This window comes from Siphateles boraxobius, unplaced genomic scaffold (assembly GCF_051911475.1).
Source record: "Siphateles boraxobius isolate OS27281-9 unplaced genomic scaffold, OSU_SipBor_1 12, whole genome shotgun sequence".
NCBI lineage: Eukaryota > Metazoa > Chordata > Actinopteri > Cypriniformes > Leuciscidae > Siphateles > Siphateles boraxobius.
This window is the reverse complement of record NW_027508722.1, coordinates 21,881,650-21,903,923: the sequence shown is the minus strand read 5'-3', so window position 1 is coordinate 21,903,923 and position 22,274 is coordinate 21,881,650. Positions and strand designations below refer to the sequence as shown.

Sequence of the window (22,274 nt, the reverse complement as noted above, 5' to 3'; positions counted from 1 at the left end):
TGAGCGACACGTCAAAAACCTGTGACATTCCTGTTGCAAGTTACCATAGCAATACTTGGGCCTCCTTTAGCGTGTTGCTAGGTAGATTATTTGGTCCTGTCCTTTTTGTCTCCAGACTCCTGCCCTTTTTTACTTTCCTCTCACACCATCATGAATGTCATCAAGTTCTCTCCCTATTTCCTCCCCAGCCCAAAGTTCCTCTTTCTGTCCTACTACTTTTGGACCAACTATCCTGTTCTCATTCTTAACACCTTGCCTTTCTTCATTTATCCAATCACTTTATTTTCCTTTCCTCTGTTTACCTCTGCACCCCCTTGTTCTCTTTCAAATCAAAATGTCAAAAACTCAGCATCCTCCTCTCAAGATGCATTCCTGCTTTAATAACATCCCCTCTTCCAGTTTGTATTTTTTAAATCATCTCACCCCATCCGTCTATTCCTTCCTTCCCTGCACCCTGAACCCTTACGGATACATTCCATATAAAACTGAATGCAGTAAACCTGAACACATTTGTGTTCTCTGAAGTCTCTGAGTGTTAATGTGTAACTGTGCGACTCAAAAGCATATGTATGAATTTGAACTTGATCAACTAAATGATAAACCATGATGAACAGGGATGTTAAAGCTGGGAGTTTAATATTGATCTCTGATTTTAAATGGAGTTTTTTTATCCTCCTGTATGCACTGTTTGACTAATGTAAGCCAGTAATGGGCTCTTTCTCCACCATAAAGGCAAAATTAGATTTAGTTCAATCTACTTAGTCTTACAAAAACAACAACAACAAAAATCCTTTGGCACAAGCAGCACAGGTCTTCAAAAACTTTAAAACAAATATAAAAATTATATACAGTTCTCAAAAATCACATCACCTTTCCACACATTTTCTTCCACGGCAAATTTCAGCAGTAATCCCTTTCTGCCTCTTTGCAAAACCTTCGCTACATTTCAAGGTGGCAAATAAAGTGGTTAAACGTGTTGCTATGGGAACACATTCCCTGGTAACCCTGGGCAGCCCGGCAACGTGCCAAGCGGTTGCTAGGGCAGAGTTGTCAATCACGTCAAAGGGGTTTGTGTGTATGCCAGGCATGTTGGTGGGACTGAGAAAACAGAGAGATATACACACACAGCTCTGGTCAGCTGCAAAATATTGAAGGTCAGCTGGCATTGTAAGTGCACAATGGAATGCCATTGACATTCAGGAACAATCAGAAATATTCAGAGCAACTTGACATCAAATGAAGCTGCTTCGCTCGACAATGTAAGAAACGAGTGAGAAGCAAAAGAAGAATGTGAGGTGGTTCAAAAAATATTTATATGATAAAAGCTGACTCATAAGGAGACCTACAAACCATGGCAGAAATATGAGAGATATGCCGAGGACCATGCAATAGTCATAAAGGAAGTGATCATAAACAATAACAAAATAACTATTTGGAGACGTCACACAAAAGGCTGAGAACAGGTTCTAAGAGTTTAAAGTTTCGGTTCGTTGGTGGGTTTCAGCTCAATTGTGTGAGCACTGTAGGTATAGATAACAAGGGCGGAGAGAAAAGTGTGGTTACCTGATCTCTGACCAGCTGGTCTGCTTTGAGCTGTATATGTGAACACCTGAAGTCCCTGAGGAGGACCAGAGCGGATCTCAGGTGATGCCTCCCTGCTTCTGAAAAGACAATTGAGCAAAGGTTCAAAAGATATAACGAATACATACATTAATAGCATTGTACATACAGTGGCTACAGAAACTGTTTGAACACTTTTGGACAAAAACTCAAAAATGTTGCATTTGATATCAAAACAACAAACCAACTGTTCATTTTCATAACTTTTTTCTCAGAACTACACAACCATTCAAAAGCTAGGGGTCATTAAAATTTTGTTAACACTTTAGTTTAGGGTCCAATTCTTACTATTAACTAGTTGCTTATTAGTATGCATATTACTAGGATATTGGTTGTTTATTAGTACTTATAAAGCAAATATTAATACCTTATTCTGCATGACCATATTCTACATCCCTTAATCCTACCCAATACATAAATTTAGACAACTAAATTAACAACTAGCCTACCGTACTAACTATTATTAAGCAGTAATTAGGAGTTTATTGAGGCAAAAGTCTTAGTTAACAGTTAATTAATAGTGATAATAAAAAAAAAATGAATTTTATTCAGTAAGGAAGCAATAAATTGGTCAAAAGTACATTTATAATGTTACAAAAGATTTCTATATAAAATAAATCCTGTTCTTTTGAACTTGATCCATTCACCAAAGAATCCTGAAAAAAAAGTATCATGGTTTACACAAAGTTTCACAACATTCATAACAATAATAAATGTTTCTGGAGCAGCAAATCAGCATATTAGAATGACTTCTGAAGGATCATGTGACACTGAAGACTGGAGTGCCATCACAGAAATGAATTACACATTAAAATCATGTAATGTGGAGAGGTTTTGTCCGAAAGTAGTCTTTCTTTAAAAACAATCCTACTTTGTTTTATAATTCAAATGCATTCATATATTTTTTTTACATGTGGTCCATCCATCCAAATTCATTTTGGAACCACAGTAAATTTGAATGATTGAATTAATAATTTTAGTGCAACAAAATCAGCTTGTTATTTTCTGCTCTTTAGATTGCATGCATGTTTTCATTTTTCATTTTTATACAGACACCCAGGGTTTTCCCCTGATGCATCATCTTACCCAAATAATTGAGACATCATGCCAAGAATGCACATAAGTGTTTAAATATAGACAAACTCCAGCCCCAGATCTCTGGTATGTAATTCATATTTTATGTCTGTTTTGACAGGCTTCATTTTTATCTGCATGAGAAAAAAAATGAACCCTTCCGCCTGGCATTAATCTTATCTGCTCACAGCATATTAAACAGGTCACATACAGGTCAACGCTCACAACGGAAATAAACTGAAATGAAAGGAGCAGTCAGAAACCAAAGTTCGTTTTCATCACCCATTATCTTCATTTGTGTGGCTATCAGGGAGAGAAAACCAAACAAATTCTCTGTTCCAGGCCGATTTCATAGTCTGAAGCATAACGTTTCTAACGCCATTAAACAGAGAAACATAAATTCCCATGAGCTGTTATTCTGTTCCACATACTTTGTGTCCTAGGGTGAGAACAGAACCCACGCTAATCTTATCAGTCCTGACGAGGACTCACAGCGAGTCACAACAATTCTCAGAGGAGAGGAGGAATCATGCTGCAGTTCTGGCTAGAAAGGATTAATTTCAAAGGCTTGTCAGGCCTTAGTTCACTGGAGTCAAGTGTAAATAGGACTTGTGTTATGCTTGATAGTCCTTTTACTATCCATGATTGCTAAAGTGGTCCTTCTGTACACATATTTATATGATTATGTTAATAGGTTTGGTGGAATCTTTAGAGATCAGACTGCAGATCGCAGTTGCACTGTCAAAATAAACCACTGCGACAAGATGATCTGAAAGTTTTTATACTTTAATTCAGAAAGGATGCATTAAATTGATCAAAAGTGACAGCAAAGACATTTATAATATTACAAAAGATTTATATTTCCAATAATAAATGCTTTGTTTTGAACTTTCAAATCATTAGAATATCTTGAAAAAAAAATTATCCAAATATATTAAGCAGCACAACTGTTTTCAACATTGATAATAATAAATGTTTCTTGAGCAGCAAATCACCATATTAGAATGATTTCTGGAGGATCATGTGACTGGAGTAATGGTGCTGAAAGTTCTGCTTTGATCGCAGGAATAAATTACATTTTAAAATACATTAAAATAGAAATGTTTTTTTAAACGATTTTTGTTATTAAATGACATAAATTATATATTTTTTATCCAATTATACTTTAATCAATTAGCATCATTAATTTAAAGCCAAGTAAAATAAAGTGCTTTAATTTTCTCTAAAAGCCCATTTTTAAGCGACTATTCTTATAATCAAATTGTGCAGTTCTATTCTTTCCACTAAGCATTCATCTGGAAATCTGCTGGTAGCTGCTCTTATCACGAGCACAAGCCCCGTATACACAAGGGACCTCATAGATCCTTTCATTTTTTTTCCAAGGCGGAACTGTGCCACGGATACATTCATCTGTGCCTTTTGTTTGTGCGCATGTGCCTCCCCATAACTGTGCCGGTACCCCTGCATACAACGGATGTATAGAACCTTTTGTAACTCATTTTTAGAGAGGAAATGTCGCTCCATCTTTCCCCCCTCAGTTGGCCCCTCACGGGTAATGCCTGATTGACCAACCCACCTCTTAAAGGGGTCAAAGGGCAGACAAAACAGTCTGGTGTCATGGCAACCTGACTCTCGGCAACCAGAATGATAGGGTAGGCAGGGAGGGCTTTGAACAGGCTGTCCGTCAAATTATTCTCAAATCCCTCTGCTGGTTTTTAGATAGGAACACACAGACAAACAGCGACACACAAACAGCAAAGTGTGATGATTGAAAAGCATTTTTTAAAGCATTAAGAGTAAAGAGAATGAAGACTCAAAATAAACTCAATAAATATAGTAAATATAATATTTAAAAATCATACAACCATCGTACATCGAAAGTATATAAGAAAGTACATTCGTCACAATGCACAGATTTCTGAAAATAATATCAGCTCATTTCACTCTATGTAAAGAAAGTGCAAAACGGTCAAATTTTCAGTATGTTTGATTGGAATACCATTTGTCCAGCATCAAATATTTGTGCATGTGGCTCCTTTAACTCACAAAGCCAATTGCATCATTACATTTGTTTTATTTTCTCTCACACTCACCACTGCATGATATACAGAGTTCCCATTTCCTGAATGTTAATATCTTATGCTTGAATATTGACTTTTATTATATAATTTATGTTTCTCTGCTGGTGTGCAACAATATGTAATTTTGTATCACGCTGCCAAATAATGTGACCTCACAACAGTATGCGAGATGTTGTCAATTAATTCAGTGAAAAAAGCAGGAAAAAAGAAAAACAGGCTAAAGCTGTTGCGGAGTACATTTCCATTGACTAACGCTTACCCTAAACCTATTTATGCGTGTCTATGGCAAGCAAAGTGATCCCTCCCTAGATGGATTTGGGCACAGTACCGGGTGAGTTCACAGTTCTTTGTGTTCAGTGGATAAATGGAAGGCAAATGCATTCAGATCAATACTATGCCATGAGAGGGGCCCATGAGTGTGTGAGAGAGGAGGGGGAATTGGTGGAATTGGACAATGGAGCCACTGATTAATCATTCCAGTGCTATTATTGACTTTCTGTTAAAGGGGTGAGTCAGGACCGAATTTATTTGAATGCGTGTGTGTGTGTGTGTGTGTGTGTGTGTGTGTGTGTGTGTGTGTGTGTGTGTGTGTGTGTGTGTGTGTGTGTGTGTGTGTGTGTGTGTGTGTTTACTTTCCAATACTTTAGGTAAAAATTTGTTTTAAGGATGCCCTCAGAAAAAAATATGCATACATATAGTAAATAATATACAGTATATACACACACACTACCATCAAAAGTTTACGGTCAGTAAGATTTTGTACAGTAATACTGTGAATATTATTAAAATTTAAAATAACTTTTCTATTTTAATATGTAATTTAGTCCTATAATTTCAAAGCTGAATATTCAGCAGTCACATGATCCTTCAGAAATCATTTTAAAATGCCGATTTGCTGCTCAAGAAACATTTTTATTATTATCAATGTTGAAAACAGTTGTGCTGCTTAATATTTTTGGGGACGCATTGAATAAAAAAAAATTCCAAGAATTTTTGATGAATTAAAAGTTCAAAAGCATTTATTATTGGAAATATAAATATTTGTAATATCTTTTGTAATATTATAAATAATGTCTTCACACACACTTTTGATCAAATCAATGCATCTTTTCTGAATTAAAGTAAGACTTTCAAATGATAGTCTATTTTAAAAATAAGAATATAAACATTATATATGCTGAAATATTAATTGTTTTTAAGTGCATGTCAGTATTTGTTAAGAAAAGCCTGCAAATAAAGATTATTTAAAGACATTGAATTTGTGGCAGATGAGTAAAGCATTGATCAATGGATTTTATTTTTGGTTTTGGAAGGCAGTTGTACTTTTTTAGTAGATTTCAGTTTTGATAGAGTTTTAATAATAGAGAAAAACAGAATAATATTCCACCAATCAAAAGACAGAAAAAGTGTTTATAGATCATCTTGTCGCAGTGGTTTATTTTGACAGTGCAACTGCGATCTGGCGCCTGATCCCACCAAGATTCCACCAAACCTATTAACATAATCATATACATATGTGTAGAAGGACCACTTTAGCAATCATGGATAGTAAAAGGACTATCAAACATTACATAAGTCCTATTTTCACTTCACTATAGTGAACTAACCGCTGGTTTGCTTTTAATTTCTTATTATTATCAATTTTAGAACATTTGTGATGCATTATTTTTTGTGGAACTATGATATTTTTGAGGATTCTTTGCTGAAAATGAAAATGGAACAAAAATTTTTGTTGTTATAATATTATAAATGTCTTTACTGTGACTCCTTGCTGAATAGAAGTATTAACTTCTTTTAAAAAAAATCTTACCGACCACTTTTGAATGGTAGTGTGTATATAATTTTTAAATATATATGTTATATATATATATATATATATATATATATATATATATATATATATATATATGTTTAAATATAATGTTTAAAAAATTAGAAATATAAATATAAAAATAAAATATATAATTAATTTCCCCACATATAAATATTTTGGAAGGCATCTGAATGGTTTTTCACACAGTATGAAGAGTCTGTGTGTTAACAGCAGATGATAATGGGCATCCCATGAGGGGTTAAATACAGACACATATCAGCCTACCAGACACAACACAGGAGGTCGTTGGTCAAGAGTTGGGGGGAAGGGACGTGTCACATTTCCCTGGCTTTGACATCTGACCTTCTGGCTGTGACCTTGAACATTGTCTGAAAGGGCAGACAGAGCACAGCTGAGCACAAAAAAAAAGATATCTATGAAAAAGTTCAGGCCCTATCATAGCACAGAAACTGCGCTCGTTAAAATTACAAATGATTTACTTCTAGCTTCTGGCCAAGGCTGCATCTCAAAACTAGTTTTGCTTGATCTTAGTGATGCGTTTGACACTATTGATACTATGGACTATGGCAAACTCTTATATCGATTGCAAAATTACACCGATATTCAGGGACAGGCATTAGGATGGTAAAAATCGTACCTATCTGACCGTTACCATTTTGTTTAGTCAAACGTGGAATCATCCAAGTTAACATCTGTAAATTCTGGAGAGCCGCAAGGGTCTGTTCTAGGCCCTCTGCTATTTTCAATATACATACAGCCTCTGTAATATTATTATAAAACATGGAATGAGTTTCCACTGTTATGCCGATGATACTCAATTTAAAGATTTAAACTAGTCGTGATGACATACATAACTATCCAAGTTGAGTGTGATATAAAATAGTGGATGACCAGTAATTTTCTTCTATTCAGATAAGACTGAGGTATTATTTATTGGACCAAAAATCTCTACACAGAATCTCTTAAAATACAATTTGCTTCTAAGGATCTACTGTTACTTCATATAGTTAAAGACCTAGGTGTTATATTAGACAGCAACTTTCAATAATCATATTTCAAATGTTACAAAAACCGCCTTCTTCCACCTCAAAAACATTGCTAAGCTATGGAACATGCTATCGGTTTCTGATGCAGAATAGACAGTTCATGCATTCATGACCTCTAGACTGGATTAGTGTAATGCTCTAGGTGGTTGTCCTGCATGCATCCTCAATAAACAAACTACAGTTAGTCCAAAATTCAGCTGCTAGACTTCTTACCAGGTCAAGAAAATATGATCATATAACTCCAATTTTATAATCTCTACATTGGCTACCTATTAAGTTTCGTATCGATTACAAAGTATTGCTATTGACCTAAGGCCCTAAATGGTTTAGCTACTGTGTATTTAAGCAATCTTCTATTGCCATACAATCCATCATGCTCAAGGTCACAAAACTCTAGACTTTTGGTAGTACCTAGAATATCTGGTAACACTTTATTTTGATGGTCCCTTTTGTACATTCTGTTCACAACTATTCTGTTCAGTAACTTTGCAACTACATGTGAACTAACTCTCATTAGAGTATTAGTAGACTGTCTGCTTAATATCTGCTGACACTTTATTGTGTTGGTCCTCCAACAGACATTTTACTGACTATAAGTAACTTTGCAAGTACATGTCAACTTATTCTAACCCTAACCCTACCAGTCTACTAATACTCTACTAACACTCTAATGAGAGCTAGTAGACATGTACAGTAGGTGCAACGTTACTTATAGGCCCTTGTCAATAGAATGTGTTACACGGACCACCAAAATAAAGTGAAACTGGATATCTAAGTCCACTAAAGAAGGGAGGGCGTTTTCGCATTTGGCTCCTAAACTCTGGAATAGACTTCCTGATAATGTTCGAGGCTCAGACACACTCTACCAGTTTAAATCTAGATTAAGGACACATCTCTTTATCCAAGTATTAACATAATGCTCCTCATAACATTGTACTCCAGTTATATCAGATGAAATATTTTGCTTGAGATGTTATTAACAGTAGCTACGCTAATTATTTTCCACTTTTTATTTTCTGTTTCTACCTCGGGATGCCAAGGTAACTAGAGAGTACGCCAGCTCCAGTTTGAATCCAGCCTCTTACAAAGATTTTAGATGCCCCACCACCTGTGAAGTGAAGACGGCAACCCCTGTGAGGATTTCAGATGATGCCAACTCTGAATCAACATGCACCCGTGCCACATTTTCTATATATTGTAATCTTGATGATCACAACTTGTAATAATTGCTTTAATGAGATCATTTTTTTCTGCCTAAATTAATACATGATATTAGCTAACTGCATGATTTGTATTATCTAAGAACTGTACATTTTTGACATATGGACATTACTTTGACAGAGTCACCTCTGATATGAGATCACTCTAAATTGTAATGTAGAAACATGCATTTTTCTGTAAAGCTGCTTTGAAACGATATGCATGTAAAGCGCTATACAAATAAATGTATTGTTCTCTGTTTTTCTGTCATGTCAACTTTAACCGGATAACTTTACATAATAACCATTAAAATCCACTGGCAGAACGGGTTAGGCTGAAATCTACAGCTTGGTGTAAAGCCAACAAACAAAGTTAATGAACAAAAATTTCCATCATATTAATTAGAAAATACTACAGCTGAAGTGCTATCAAAAATAATTTAAGAGCCAAACATGCTCTCACTGTGACCAAACCAAACAGTGAAACTGAATACATCATGCTCAACGCAAATCTACTCATCTTATATAATTTTTACTACCATGTTTTCTATTAAACTTCTACTTGAACTTGAACAATGCACAAGTGTTTGCGCTTGATCTGTTTCCTGACCTCTTTTTGCTCAAAGCAAACATCTTGAGGAGGGGAACCATGGTTACGGCTTTCATCTTAAAAGTGTAGTTCCTCAACACTCCATACTCAAAAGCCACAGCTGCTTTTACACCAACCATCTCTTTCATTGCAATTGGACCAGTCAAAAATAGTCATTTTCCTTATCTATTTCTCCATAAAAAGACAAATGCAAACGCTCCAATTACTGTCCCTCTGTCAGGGTTGTTGCAGGATGCCGAAGACGAGGACACGGGAACTGAAGTATAGTTGATTTATTTATAAACTAAACTTACAGGAACATTCAGAAACAAAGGAAACTCCAGGACTTCAAAAACACACAACCTTACATCGACGACGACCAACCAACACTGAGGGAAAACACAGGTCTTAAATGGACAGGGACTAATGGGATAATAAACAGAACACAGGTGAAGAAACTGAACACAAACGAGGAGCGGGAAAACTAACGGGACTGAACCAAAATCACAAAAGACGGGGGTGAACAAGATCACAAAACTGAACTAATAACACATAGAAAACGTGACAGAACCTCCCCCTCCCCGAAGGCGCGTCCTCGCGCCGTATAACATCCAAAGGGGTGGGAGGGTGGGCGCCCTTGAGGCTGACGAGGGCATGGTGGTGCAGGGACGGGAAGCCTCCAGGGCGGAGCTGGTAGCTCGGGGAACCGGGGTGGAACAGGCTGTGGGCGTGGCCAGGGCGGAGCAGGCTGTGGGCGTGGCCAGGGCGGAGCAGGCTGTGGGCATGGCCAGGGCGGAGCAGGCTGTGGGCATGGCCAGGGCGGAGCTGTCGGACCCGGCTGTGGGCGTGGCCAGGGCGGAGCTGTCGGACCCGGCTGTGGGCGTGGCCAGGGCGGAGCTGTCGGACCCGGCTGTGGGCGTGGCCAGGGCGGAGCTGTCGGACCCGGCTGTGGGCGTGGCCAGGGCGGAGCTGTCGGACCCTCGGGCGTCAAGGGCGGAGCTGTCGGACCCTCGGGCGTCCAGGGCGGAGCTGTCTGACCCTCGGGCGTCCAGGGGGGAGCTGTAGGACCCTCGGGCGTCCAGGGCGGAGCTGTCAAACCCTCGGGCGTCCAGGGCGGAGCTGTGGGACCCTCAGGCGGCCATTGCGGTGAGGACCCTTCGGGCAGCCATGGCGGTGAGGAACCTTCGGGCGGCCATGGCGGTGAGGACCCTTCGGGCGGCCAGGGTGGAGATGTTTTTTCAGGTGGCCATGGTGGTACTGGGAACCTCGTCGGAGAGACCTCCGCAGTCCCCCTAGCAGGTATACTGCGCCCCCCCAAAATTTTAATGGGGAAATTGACAGGAAAGGAGGGGTCCAGCAGCAAAGAGGGTCTTGAACCAAGCGGGATCAGTGCCGAAGGAAACTCTGGGCTGGACAGGACTGGCACAGGATCAGTGGGCTCTGGTGCAGGATCAGTGGGCTCTGGTGCAGGATCAGTGGGCTCTGGTGCAGGATCAGTGGGCTCTGGTGCAGGATCAGTGGGCTCTGGTGCAGGATCAGTGGGCTCTGGTGCAGGATCAGTGGGCTCTGGTGCAGGATCAGTGGGCTCTGGTGCAGGATCAGTGGGCTCTGGTGCAGGATCAGTGGGCTCTGGTGCAGGATCAGTGGGCTCTGGTGCAGGATCAGTGGGCTCTGGTGCAGGATCAGTGGGCTCTGGTGCAGGATCAGTGGGCTCTGGTGCAGGATCAGTGGGCTCTGGTGCAGGATCAGTGGGCTCTGGTGCAGGATCAGTGGGCTCTGGTGCAGGATCAGTGGGCTCTGGTGCAGGATCAGTGGGCTCTGGTGCAGGATCAGTGGGCTCTGGTGCAGGATCAGTGGGCTCTGGTGCAGGATCAGTGGGCTCTGGTGCAGGATCAGTGGGCTCTGGTGCAGGATCAGTGGGCTCTGGTGCATCTGGTGCAGGATCAGTGGGCTCTGGCGCATCTGGTGCAGGATCAGTGGGCTCTGGCGCAGGATCAACGGGCTCCGGCGCAGGATCAACGGGACCAGCACATCATGGGACTCGGAACTGGACGGGGCCAGCACATCATGGACTCGGAACTGGACGGGGCCAGCACATCATGGGACTCGGAACTGGACGGGGCCAGCACATCATGGGACTCGGAACTGGACGGGGCCAGCACATCATGGGACTCGGAACTGGACGGGGCCAGCACATCATGGGACTCGGAACTGGACGGGGCCAGCACATCATGGGACTCGGAACTGGACGGGGCCAGCACATCATGGGACTCGGAACTGGACGTGGGCCAGTACATCATTGGACTCGGAACTGGACGGAGCCAGCACATCATGGGACTCGGAACTGGACTCATGGACCAGAGCTGATGTGCATGTAGCCCACACACACAGAATCTCTGCAGACATCACAATCAGCGCTGTGTCTTCTCGTGTGGACTCACGTGTGGTGTGCTCCAGAACAAACACTGGCTGAGGTATGGGAACAGTCTCTGGATCAGCAGACGTGGGCGGGCAGGTGATGGGCTCAGGCGCTGGCGGGCAGGCGATGGGCTCAGGCGCTGGCGAGCAGGCGATGGGCTCAGGCGCTGGAGAGCAGGCGATGGGCTCAGGCGCTGGCGAGCAGGCGATGGGCTCAGGCGCTGGCGAGCAGGCGATGGGCTCAGGCGCTGGCGGGCAGGCGATGGGCTCAGGCGCTGGCGGGCAGGCGATGGGCTCAGGCGCTGGCGGGCAGGCGATGGGCTCAGGCGCTGGCGGGCAGGCGATGGGCTCAGGCGCTGGCGGGCAGGCGATGGGCTCAGGCGCTGGCGGGCAGGCGATGGGCTCAGGCGCTGGCGGGCAGGCGATGGGCTCAGGCGCTGGCGGGCAGGCGATGGGCTCAGGCGCTGGCGGGCAGGCGATGGGCTCAGGCGCTGGCGGGCAGGCGATGGGCTCAGGCGCTGGCGGGCAGGCGATGGGCTCAGGCGCTGGCGGGCAGGCGATGGGCTCAGGCGCTGGCGGGCAGGCGATGGGCTCAGGCGGGCTTGGAACTGGCTGGAGTGGGAGATCTTCTACGAGGTAGTTGGATCCACACGCCCACAGCGTGTGATCCACAAACTCCAAGAAGGACATTTTTAGGTCCTTTACCAGAATTATCTGGGCTAGCGGGTCTCTCAGACCACCCCAGAAAGTTCCTCTTCATCCTGAGTCATGTCATCATAGAGGTCTAGGTAACGCCCCGCATACTCCTCAAGAGAGAGCTCCTTCTGGAAGAGGATTGGTATTTCCATGGGGCTCACCTTCTTGTTCTTCCTCCTTCCGCTCATCTTTTTTTTTTTTAATAGGTTGGTCGTTCTGTCAGGGTTGTTGCAGGATGCCGAAGACGAGGACACTGGAACTGAAGTATAGTTGATTTATTTACAAACTAAACTTACAGGAACTTACAGGAACTTACAGGAACTTACAGGAACTTACAGGAACTTACAGGAACTTACAGGAACTTACAGGAACTTACAGGAACTTACAGGAACTTACAGGAACTTACAGGAACAAAGGAAACTCCAGGACTTCAAAAACACACAACCTTACATCGACGACGACCAACCAACACTGAGGGAAAACACAGGTCTTAAATGGACAGGGACTAATGGGATAATAAACAGAACACAGGTGAAGAAACTGAACACAAACGAGGAGCGGGAAAACTAACAGGACTGAACCAAAATCACAAAAGACGGGGGTGAACAAGATCACAAAACTGAACTAATAACACATAGAAAACGTGACACCCTCAAAGGTTTTTCAAACTATTTTTTTTTTAAAGAAATACTTTTATTTAGCAAGGAGGGTGCATTAAAATGTTCAAAAATGAACAGTAAAGACTTTTACATTGTAAAACAAATTCTATTTAAAAATAAAATACTGATCATTTGAACTTTCTATTCATCAAAGAATCCTGACAAAAATGTATCAAGGTTCCCATCAAAATATTCAGTATAGCACAACTGTTTTCAAAATTGATTTTGACACCAAATCAGTATGATGTAATGATGCTGAAAATTCAGCTATGCCATAGCTGGAATAAATTACATTTTAAATATAAGTAATAATATTTCAGAATATTGAATACTGTACTTTTTTTTTTAATTCACCAATCCCAAACTTTTTAACAGTACTGTGAAATAAGAAAAATACTTTGAGACCCTCTTATTTAATTTATTCCATCTCATTTTAAAATGAAAGCAAAACACTCATGCAGTCAATTTGCTGTTAACAGCAAACAAAAATAACCCCAAGACAAGAGACACAGGAGATTACAATGTAACTTATGACAATATGAGGGTCTAATAAAACTTGGTTTTACAAGAATGAAATGTATTGGACTAGCTGTCTAAGCTGTAAGTTCTCCAAGAAAGAACAGCATAAATCTCCATAATTTAAAACATTTTAAAACCATTAAGGAAACTGTTAAGAGTGTCTTCTCAAGTAATGAAGCTAGATTTTGATATTGCAACAATAAATGCAATGTAGTTGATAAGACAAATCTAAATATAACAATTGATCATTAATTCAGATGTCAAAATAAAACTAGTTTCTCATTTGTTTAATTGTTTTCTAAATGGACTAAAATATAATTCAAATCCTTTCAAACTCTGCCTATCTTTTCCCTGATTCCGAGAAGAGCATAAAGACACATATTGAGCTTTGGGGACAGAGTGTGACATAAATAAAATGTTCTGGCACACACAAACACACACACACCAAGAAATAAGGTCAGGATAACAGCCTGGACAGTGTAGGATTGGAGGATAAGATAGCAGAGACAGGTAGGAGATAGGGATGCAGACATGAACAAGGAGCAGACACAGATGGGAGAAAGAGGTAGGAAAGAGAAAGGTACCTCCACAAGAAAGACAGGGATACAACACAAATAAAAGAGCACTGAGGACACAGGAACAAAGGTACAATTGAAAAGCGGGTCAACCCTGAAGCTGCAGGCCATATGTTCAACTGAATTTCTAAAGTTAAAACCAAATATCGCCCTGCTTTCGCTGGTGAATGTGTACATAATACCCCAGTTTGCATATCTGCACGCTTGTGAATCAGTGCATGTGGCTACCTGTGAGGGTTAATGAGTGCACATGTGGTGCGTGGCTTGTGTCGTTGCCGCCTGGGTTATGTTTCCCTATTTTACTTCAATTTGGTGGATAAGAAATCCTAAGAGAATAGTCCACACAAAAAAACAATCATAAAGTTTTGAAAAAGACAATGACGATGTGAGTACATGTTTCATTTTTGGGTGCTAGATACTTTTGAATGAGAAGAGCACATTTTGGGTCGATAAGATGTTTAATGTTTTTGAAACAACGCCTACAAAGGATGCATGTATTTGATCAAAAATACAGTAAAAACAGTAATATAGTGAAATATTGTTACAATTTAAAAGAACTGTTTTCTATTTGAACATATTTTAAAATGTAATTTATTCCTGTGAGCAAAGCTGAATTTCCAGCATCATCACTCCAGTCTTCAGTGTCACATGATCCTTCAGAAATCATTCTAGTGTGTGATTTGGTGCTCTAGAAATATTTCTTATTATTATCAATGTTGAAAACAGTTGTGCCACTTAATATTGTTATTGAAACCATGATAAAAAATTGCCAGTGTTCTTTGGTGAATAAAAAGTTTACGGAGCAGTATTTATCAGTTTATAAATGTGTTTACGGACACATCCTTGCTAAATAAAAGAATAAATCTTACTGACCTCAATTGATAATGTATAGGTACTCCCTCTTTACTTTATCAGAGCTGAGTGAAACGGGTGGCATCTGGTAATGAGAAACATCTTCAACATAAATCCTACACAAACACAAGCACCAGACGGCAAGAGTGAATAGTGTATGTGGCTAGATTTATATAACACAAACACACACATACAGCTTTTCCTCATTTTCACCCAACCCCCTACACCTCAGTCATCTTAGCAGGAGAGAGGGGAAACAAAGAAAGAATGAGAGGATGCGAAACAATTTCATGTCGGAAAAGTGAAGGTTGAAAAATGAAAATCAGACCTAGCTAAAGGAAAAGAAGGGAAGTGGAGAAGGTGAGAAAACAAGAGAGAAGATTGCCAGTGAGATAGTTTGCTGAGGCAAGCAGCAGCAGCGCTGTGACCTACTAATGCAGAACTGAGGAATTCTCGTTGCTGACCCGAAACACATTCCTCTGGACTGCAGATATTAACCCCCACGCGACCACTGTACGCACACACACCCGCGATCGCTGAACACACACTAGCAAACCTCACGTGCAATTATACAGTCACTCAAGACATAATATAATTGTCACTTGGTCATGCATATTAACACTTCTGTGTCACCTTGTGTAAACCAGCGCACACACACTGAACACACAATAGCCACGGTACAATTTCTTCTCCAGCAATTTGTAAGTCAGCACTCCAGGTAAACACACAGTACTACAGCAGTCAGGCAACTGTTAATTAGCCCCATACTGTCAGCACATTTGATTATGCAGGTGCAGAATATCACATGAAAAACAGCTCCACAGGAAATACTGCCTCTGAAATAAAAGATATATTATTCTTAAAGGGATAGTTCTTAAAAAAAAAACTAAAACTCTGTAATCTTTAATCATCCTCAAAAGAAGATATTTTGAAAATTGTCTTAGTGTATTTTTGGCCATAAAGGAAGTAAGTGGGTTCCAATGTTTTGCTTTGGACCCTATTTACTTTCATTGTGTGAGGAAAATAGCTAAAACGTTCTTAAAGAAGTTTAATTTTTAGTATTTTTGTCACTTTTATTATATTATTATTAAATTTTAGTATTATATTTTAATTTTATTTCATTTGTAGTTTTAATACACGTTAGTACTTCAACTGAAATTGATTTATTGAGCAAAATTTCTAAGTTTTATAAGTTTTTCATCCAATACTAAATTATATCAAATTAATTAATTAATAATACACTTGTTAGCTTTATTTCAATTATCGAAAATACTTTTAATAGTTAGATGACAGAATTTTTATTTTTATGGTAATTTAGGATTACATTTGATGAAATGAAGTGACTGAAACTCTAAACTGAAAATATATACTGAATTAGGGTTATGCAGTTATGATCAGCATCTCAGGAATCAAATTAATTAGATGAGAGCAGTAGCATTGAATACTTTTTTCCATGCAAGAATACAAGCCTTTTAAAGAAGAAATGTTTGCTTGCCAGACTCTCTTTAATACAACTGAAGGTTAGACTATAGAGTTTTTCAGAAATGTTATATAGATACATTTTTTGCTCAATTTAACTTACTGCACATTCACCTGCCATTTAAAAAAAGCATCAGCTCTCCAACAAATGTCTTAATTCAGCCTAATTTGGATGGTGAAGTGGGTTGAGATTTGATGAAAGAGCTATTTAGACATGAGTCACGAAGGTTACCTAAAATGTGTACACAATATCTAGTCACTGCTACAATTTAGGCCAATTAGAAGTGTTTGCAGACACATTTGATACCAGAAGAACCAGGCAAATTGTAATTTCTGTTCCATTATATGTAGACATGATATATTTATATAGGGAGCAATATGTTTTTTTCTTCACAATAACAAATGCATATGGCGATATATCAATCATGAACACATTAGCAGTGGAGGTCCACTATGTCTCTGTTAGTATTCATTTTTTGTATTCACAGCAAAATTAATTTTCCACATTCTATTCCACTGCCAGAAATTGTAAGAGGAGGCAGCGCTGGTGTTCAACCCATTGATTTCCGGAGGCCGGAGCACTTCAGTAAGGGCGGGCTCAAGCAATCTGAGACACTTGAACATATGGAGAGTCAATGGCCATTATACTTCTTGTATTGGTAGTAGTATTCAAGACTGGAGGCTCAAGGTGATTTATTTGATGTACTGAAACTGATGTGGTAGTGTATAAATGCAGTTGCGGGCCAATGAAGAATGCCATTTCAACTGAGAGCCAAAATTCAAGGAAAATAAGGAAAACAGAGATGGAATAGAGATTTCGAAACACAAAATAATAAAGAAATAAAACAGGCCACAGCATATTATTTTTTAAACAAAAACTTCCTTTTGTGTAAAAAAATTCCTAACTCCTTTTGTGATGCTGTACATAACTGACAGACATTTGACCAGTGGTTGTCAGCATTTTTGACTCAACAGTTTTCAAAGGCCGGTTGTCTTCCAGTTGTTCATGATGGATTAAGGATAAGGAAATGTTAAAATATTTTAGAGCTTAGCATAAATAGAAAAAAAAATGTATATTCAAAATAAAAATGCCCATGGCATAGCAAGATTTTATTCGTTTACATTTTTCCAGGTCTAGAAATCACACTTTTAAAATGAGGCTTCCGCATAGAGCATATACAGCTTTTCCATAACCACAACCAAGACAAAACTTTAATTAAAATAAGAAATGTCTTGTTTTTTAGTTGTGTATTCTTATTTTATTTGATCATTTTAACTTAATTGAGGCTCCCCTAGAAGGTTGCTGAGGCCACATAATGGGCCCTGGACCCCTAGTAGACAATTGGACGTTCGCTTTTTTTACATTCTCTCATTTCTTATATGGATTTATGATGCAGATTGAGGAATAAAGTGTAAACAGACCCCGTTCAAGCATCTTTCCCATTATTTTCTACCTCAACTCACCTTTATCACTAAACTGAATTGTCATCTGTGATTTTAAAACTTTTAAGCAGTAAAAGCAATGCACATTTGAGATTAAATTATACACTGTAAAAAGTTAAAGAAAATCTCATAGTACTTACAAAAACACACTATTTTAATAACATAAAACAAAACAAAAAGTCACTGGACAGGGAACTAAAAATAAGAGTGCCAAAACATAAAAGCTCTTAAATTCATCTCCCTAGACTTATCTTGAAAGCAAATATTATTTTAGGGCTGTTTTTGACTGCTAAACTGCCATTACGCTTTTATATGTCGGCGGGTTAGCAGGAACCATCAGGTTCAGTAGAGGATAATCACCACGGTGAAAGATATGCAGTCAGACAGAGAGACAGAGACAGAGGATAGGATAGCATGCTGTTACAAAATTATAAGAGCAGAGGATTTACAAAGAATTACAGAAACTGTTCACTTTTGTATTCATTGGTTTGATAAACAAGCGTTACAGCGGTAAACCTTCTAGCAAGGGTGCAGACGGAGGAAGATGAGCGGGGATGAGGGGTGATGGGAGGAGCATGGTACAGAGAGAGAAGAGGGGACACCCCAATAAAGGGATTACGCTACATTTCAAACCGATTCAGATTAAACAAAAGTGCCACAAACCGAGAAGGCCAGGATTGACTTTGCATAAAGATCGCACTCTCTACAAGTGCATCAGTGCAGAACTAATTTAACTGATGCAAACCGTGAGTACTAAACCTTTTATGTGATCAACTTGACCGGGCCTCATTTTAGCCTTTTGGAGAAGTCATGGATATTAGTCTATGATGTTAACAATAAAGTCTCGAACAGACATACACAACCAAAGCTAATATGTGTCGCACAAGAAAAAAAGAGTGAACATGATCGCTGCAGGGATGAAAATGTGATGGAAGAGGAAGGAAAAGTACTTAAAGTCTCCAAACAAACACATGGTTAATTTTGCACACAAAGAAGCAGAAAGGGCAGTGATAAGCTAACAAAACACCTGGGAAAGATATTGGAACATATTAGCATGAAAAAAAAATTGAAGAAGCAGAATAAAACAGATGAAAAATGAAGGCAAGAAATGACCAAAAGTGAAAGCAAAGTGAAAAGCAAAATACCAGCAAGTGTTGGAAAAGAACGGTGGCTTCCTTTCCCCCGATTTTGCCCACTTCCAGGTCAGCCATCCCTCGTTTCTCCTCTTACAGGTTCCTCTCCTACTTTACTCTTCTCCCTCTCGTATTTCAGGTTTCTGCCAGTCCACTCTCCTCAGTCCTGCTCTCTTCGTTTACCCCCTCCTTCCTTCTCTCTCTCTCTCTCTGCCTTTTCATCATTCCTCCTCAAAGACACCACTCTCTTCCGCTTCCTTCCTTTCTTTACGGATAAGTGTAGAGAAGAGGGAAGGGGGAGGGAAACCTGCACCGTAAAGAGAGCAAGACTCGTGTGTTACAAGTAAAAAAAGGGCCTCTCAATAAGAAACAGGCTATCTCAGTGTGTATGACACAGCTGAGAGAGAGAGAGAGAGAGAGAGAGAGAGAGAGAGAGAGAGAGAGAGAGAGAGCCGCATTGAGCCGGTTTCTCCACCCGTTGGGAGAAACAGAAATACTAGATGCTCTTAAAGCGGTGCGTTAAAAGAAGACCTGATGAGAGATGAGCTAGGAAAAAAAAGAACAGTGATGTTTAATAGTATGTGCATGTGCAGGAGAGAGTGAAGGATAGGAATACAGGACAGATCGAGATGGAGCGAGAGAGAAAGGGGGGGTGGCTTCAGACAGAATATCTTAGTGGGAGGGAAAGAGGAGGAGTGTAGCAATGAAGAGAAATCAAAGGGGTGGATTTTACTCACCGTCTTCTCTTGTTCACTTTTTCTCTCATTCGGAATCAATGTGCTGCTAAGGATACAGCAGCATACAGATGACACCTCTCCGCTTAGTTACCGCACAATTTTTTCTCAGCTCTTCCACTTGGTCAGGAACATGTAATCTTGCACATGAACTCTCTCCCTGGTCTGCAAGCTGCAATCCCATCCTGGCCTCTCCCTGCTTGAGAATCTCTTGTAGGAGAAACACACTGAACTGAGTCTGGGGGACAAGAAAAGGAAAGTGAACATTGATATGCAGAGCAGAGAGGTGCAGGACAGCCAGAACAATATCCTGACACGGCAGGTTCCATTGTGACAAAATACCTCATATAACGTGACAACATGACCCGCTTTTGGTTTAAAATTTTTGTTAAAGCCTATTTGCCTACATACAGTATGAGAAAAATGTACTGGATTAAAAAGTGTGACAACCAGCCCCGATCTTCACCATCTATATGATTATACTCCTTCCTCACCTCTTCGTTTTGTGCACATGCGTAAATAGAGTGGTTCATAGGTGACGCTGCCTGGCCGGCATTCCAACACAATTGAATAAAACTTGCAGGTGTTTCGCAGTTTGTTTTGTTTTTTAGAGTTTTGATTTGATGTAGCTCAAAACTAACAAAAAATTATGCACGTATAGCAATCATTAACAGAAGTAGTCACAAAATTCTAAATATTAAAACATGTACATATATCTTCTGTGGAAGTCCCAGGACCAAAAAATATTTGTCCAATCATTGCATTATGCCCAAGTGCAATGATATAATGTCCTTCCTGCCTGGCAACATTCTGTACACCCTGCTCGTGCAGACATCTTATGTCATCAGCACGTTCGGTAATGCCCGGTACACATTGTATGATTTTGGGCTGTCCCAGACGAAAGATGACCAATCGTGGGGATTTCTATGGTCGTGACTGGCTAATAAAAATGCAACATGAAATGGCATATAAATCAATGTGACATGGCACTAAAAATACAACCTCAAATTACATTAGCTAAATTGGCATTGCAAGTTGGCTTCTTTTCCCTAGCCACGACGGCATCCACATTCCCCTCTTTCGCTTTCTCCTTTTTTTTTCAGAGCACATAAAAACCACAATTGCCAAAATACATGATTTGTAATGCTCTTATAGGATTGCCGAATTCGTACAGTCTGTAGCAGGCATGTGCAGCTGTGCAGAGTTGTAGACAGACAGACAGTCACTGAGCGACACCAACAGCAGCCACCTTTTACAGTTTCTCCTGAACCAAAACAACGAGCTTTTGCTGCGTTTACACCGTGTCATAACCGTAATTACGAGATGGCAACAAGTGACATTCAAACCAGAGATTCACATCCTCAGACTGGGAATTTAGCATTTCTATGTTAACACTATCAACGCCGAAATTAATATGCAGCATTTAGGAGGTACAAGTAAGAGCTGTAAGTTGTTAACATTCGTTATTATTGTAAAAAAAAAAAAACGTATACTTTGCTGCTGACTCTGCGCGTTCGTGTTTTGAAGGCGTGGCTTCCAAAATGTCTTACCCTATCTTTAACTCACTAGCGTAGCCAGAAAAGCGTCTCTGGGTGTGCATAAGAAAAATTGGGTGTGCCACATTTATTGTCAAATTAATGTGCAAAAAAAACTCGGACCCGGCTTATCACTAACTTTACAGAATAGACTGGGCTGATGTGTAAAACTGGCTTGCCACATAAACATAGGCCTAATACTAGGCCTACAGTATATAAAATATAACTCAGGGTTCAACATTAAGGCTTTACTTGTGCTTGTCCTTCGAACAAGTAAATCAGCCATTCTCTTGTCCAAGTAAAAATGCAGAAATCAGTTTAAACGTATGCTACATCTTTCATTTTAAATTCTTAGATTTGATCAATACATTCAATTGAAAAAATTCGACACTATGCTGTTACCAATCAAATTAATTAATTTACACTGAAAAATTACAACTGCATTAAATAATGTTACGAGATTGTTTTAAATATTTTTTGAAGATACAAAAAAGATATTGGAAAGAATTATAGCCTACTTTTAAACACGAAACTAAACCACCAGTAGGGGGCGGCAGGTGACTGTCTTAATGAGTGAGTTATTCGGTCATTTATTCAAATGATTCGTTCAAACGGCTGAATCGTTAAGGAATGAGGTAGTTGTTTAATGGGTCATTGAATCTTTGACTCAATCGATTCATTCAAAGCGCGGAATCATTCAGTAATGCAGTTATGTGTTCCGGTGAGCTGCGCTGTGGTTCTTGGGATGTTTGTTTGGAACTATTTTCGCTGCTCAAATAGAAAAACAG

General features: G+C 39.9%; 1 long non-coding RNA gene across 1 annotated transcript; it reads right to left on the bottom strand.

Moving 5' to 3' along the window:
• Nucleotides 1-876: 876 nt before the first annotated feature.
• LOC143721501 (uncharacterized) lies at nucleotides 877-19,957 on the bottom strand. Its single transcript, XR_013196745.1, has 3 exons — nucleotides 19,230-19,957; nucleotides 1,564-1,661; nucleotides 877-1,098 (listed from the first exon to the last, which is right to left on the bottom strand). It is a non-coding gene; the product is annotated as an uncharacterized LOC143721501 (long non-coding RNA).
• Between the last annotated feature and the right edge of the window lie 2,317 nt (nucleotides 19,958-22,274).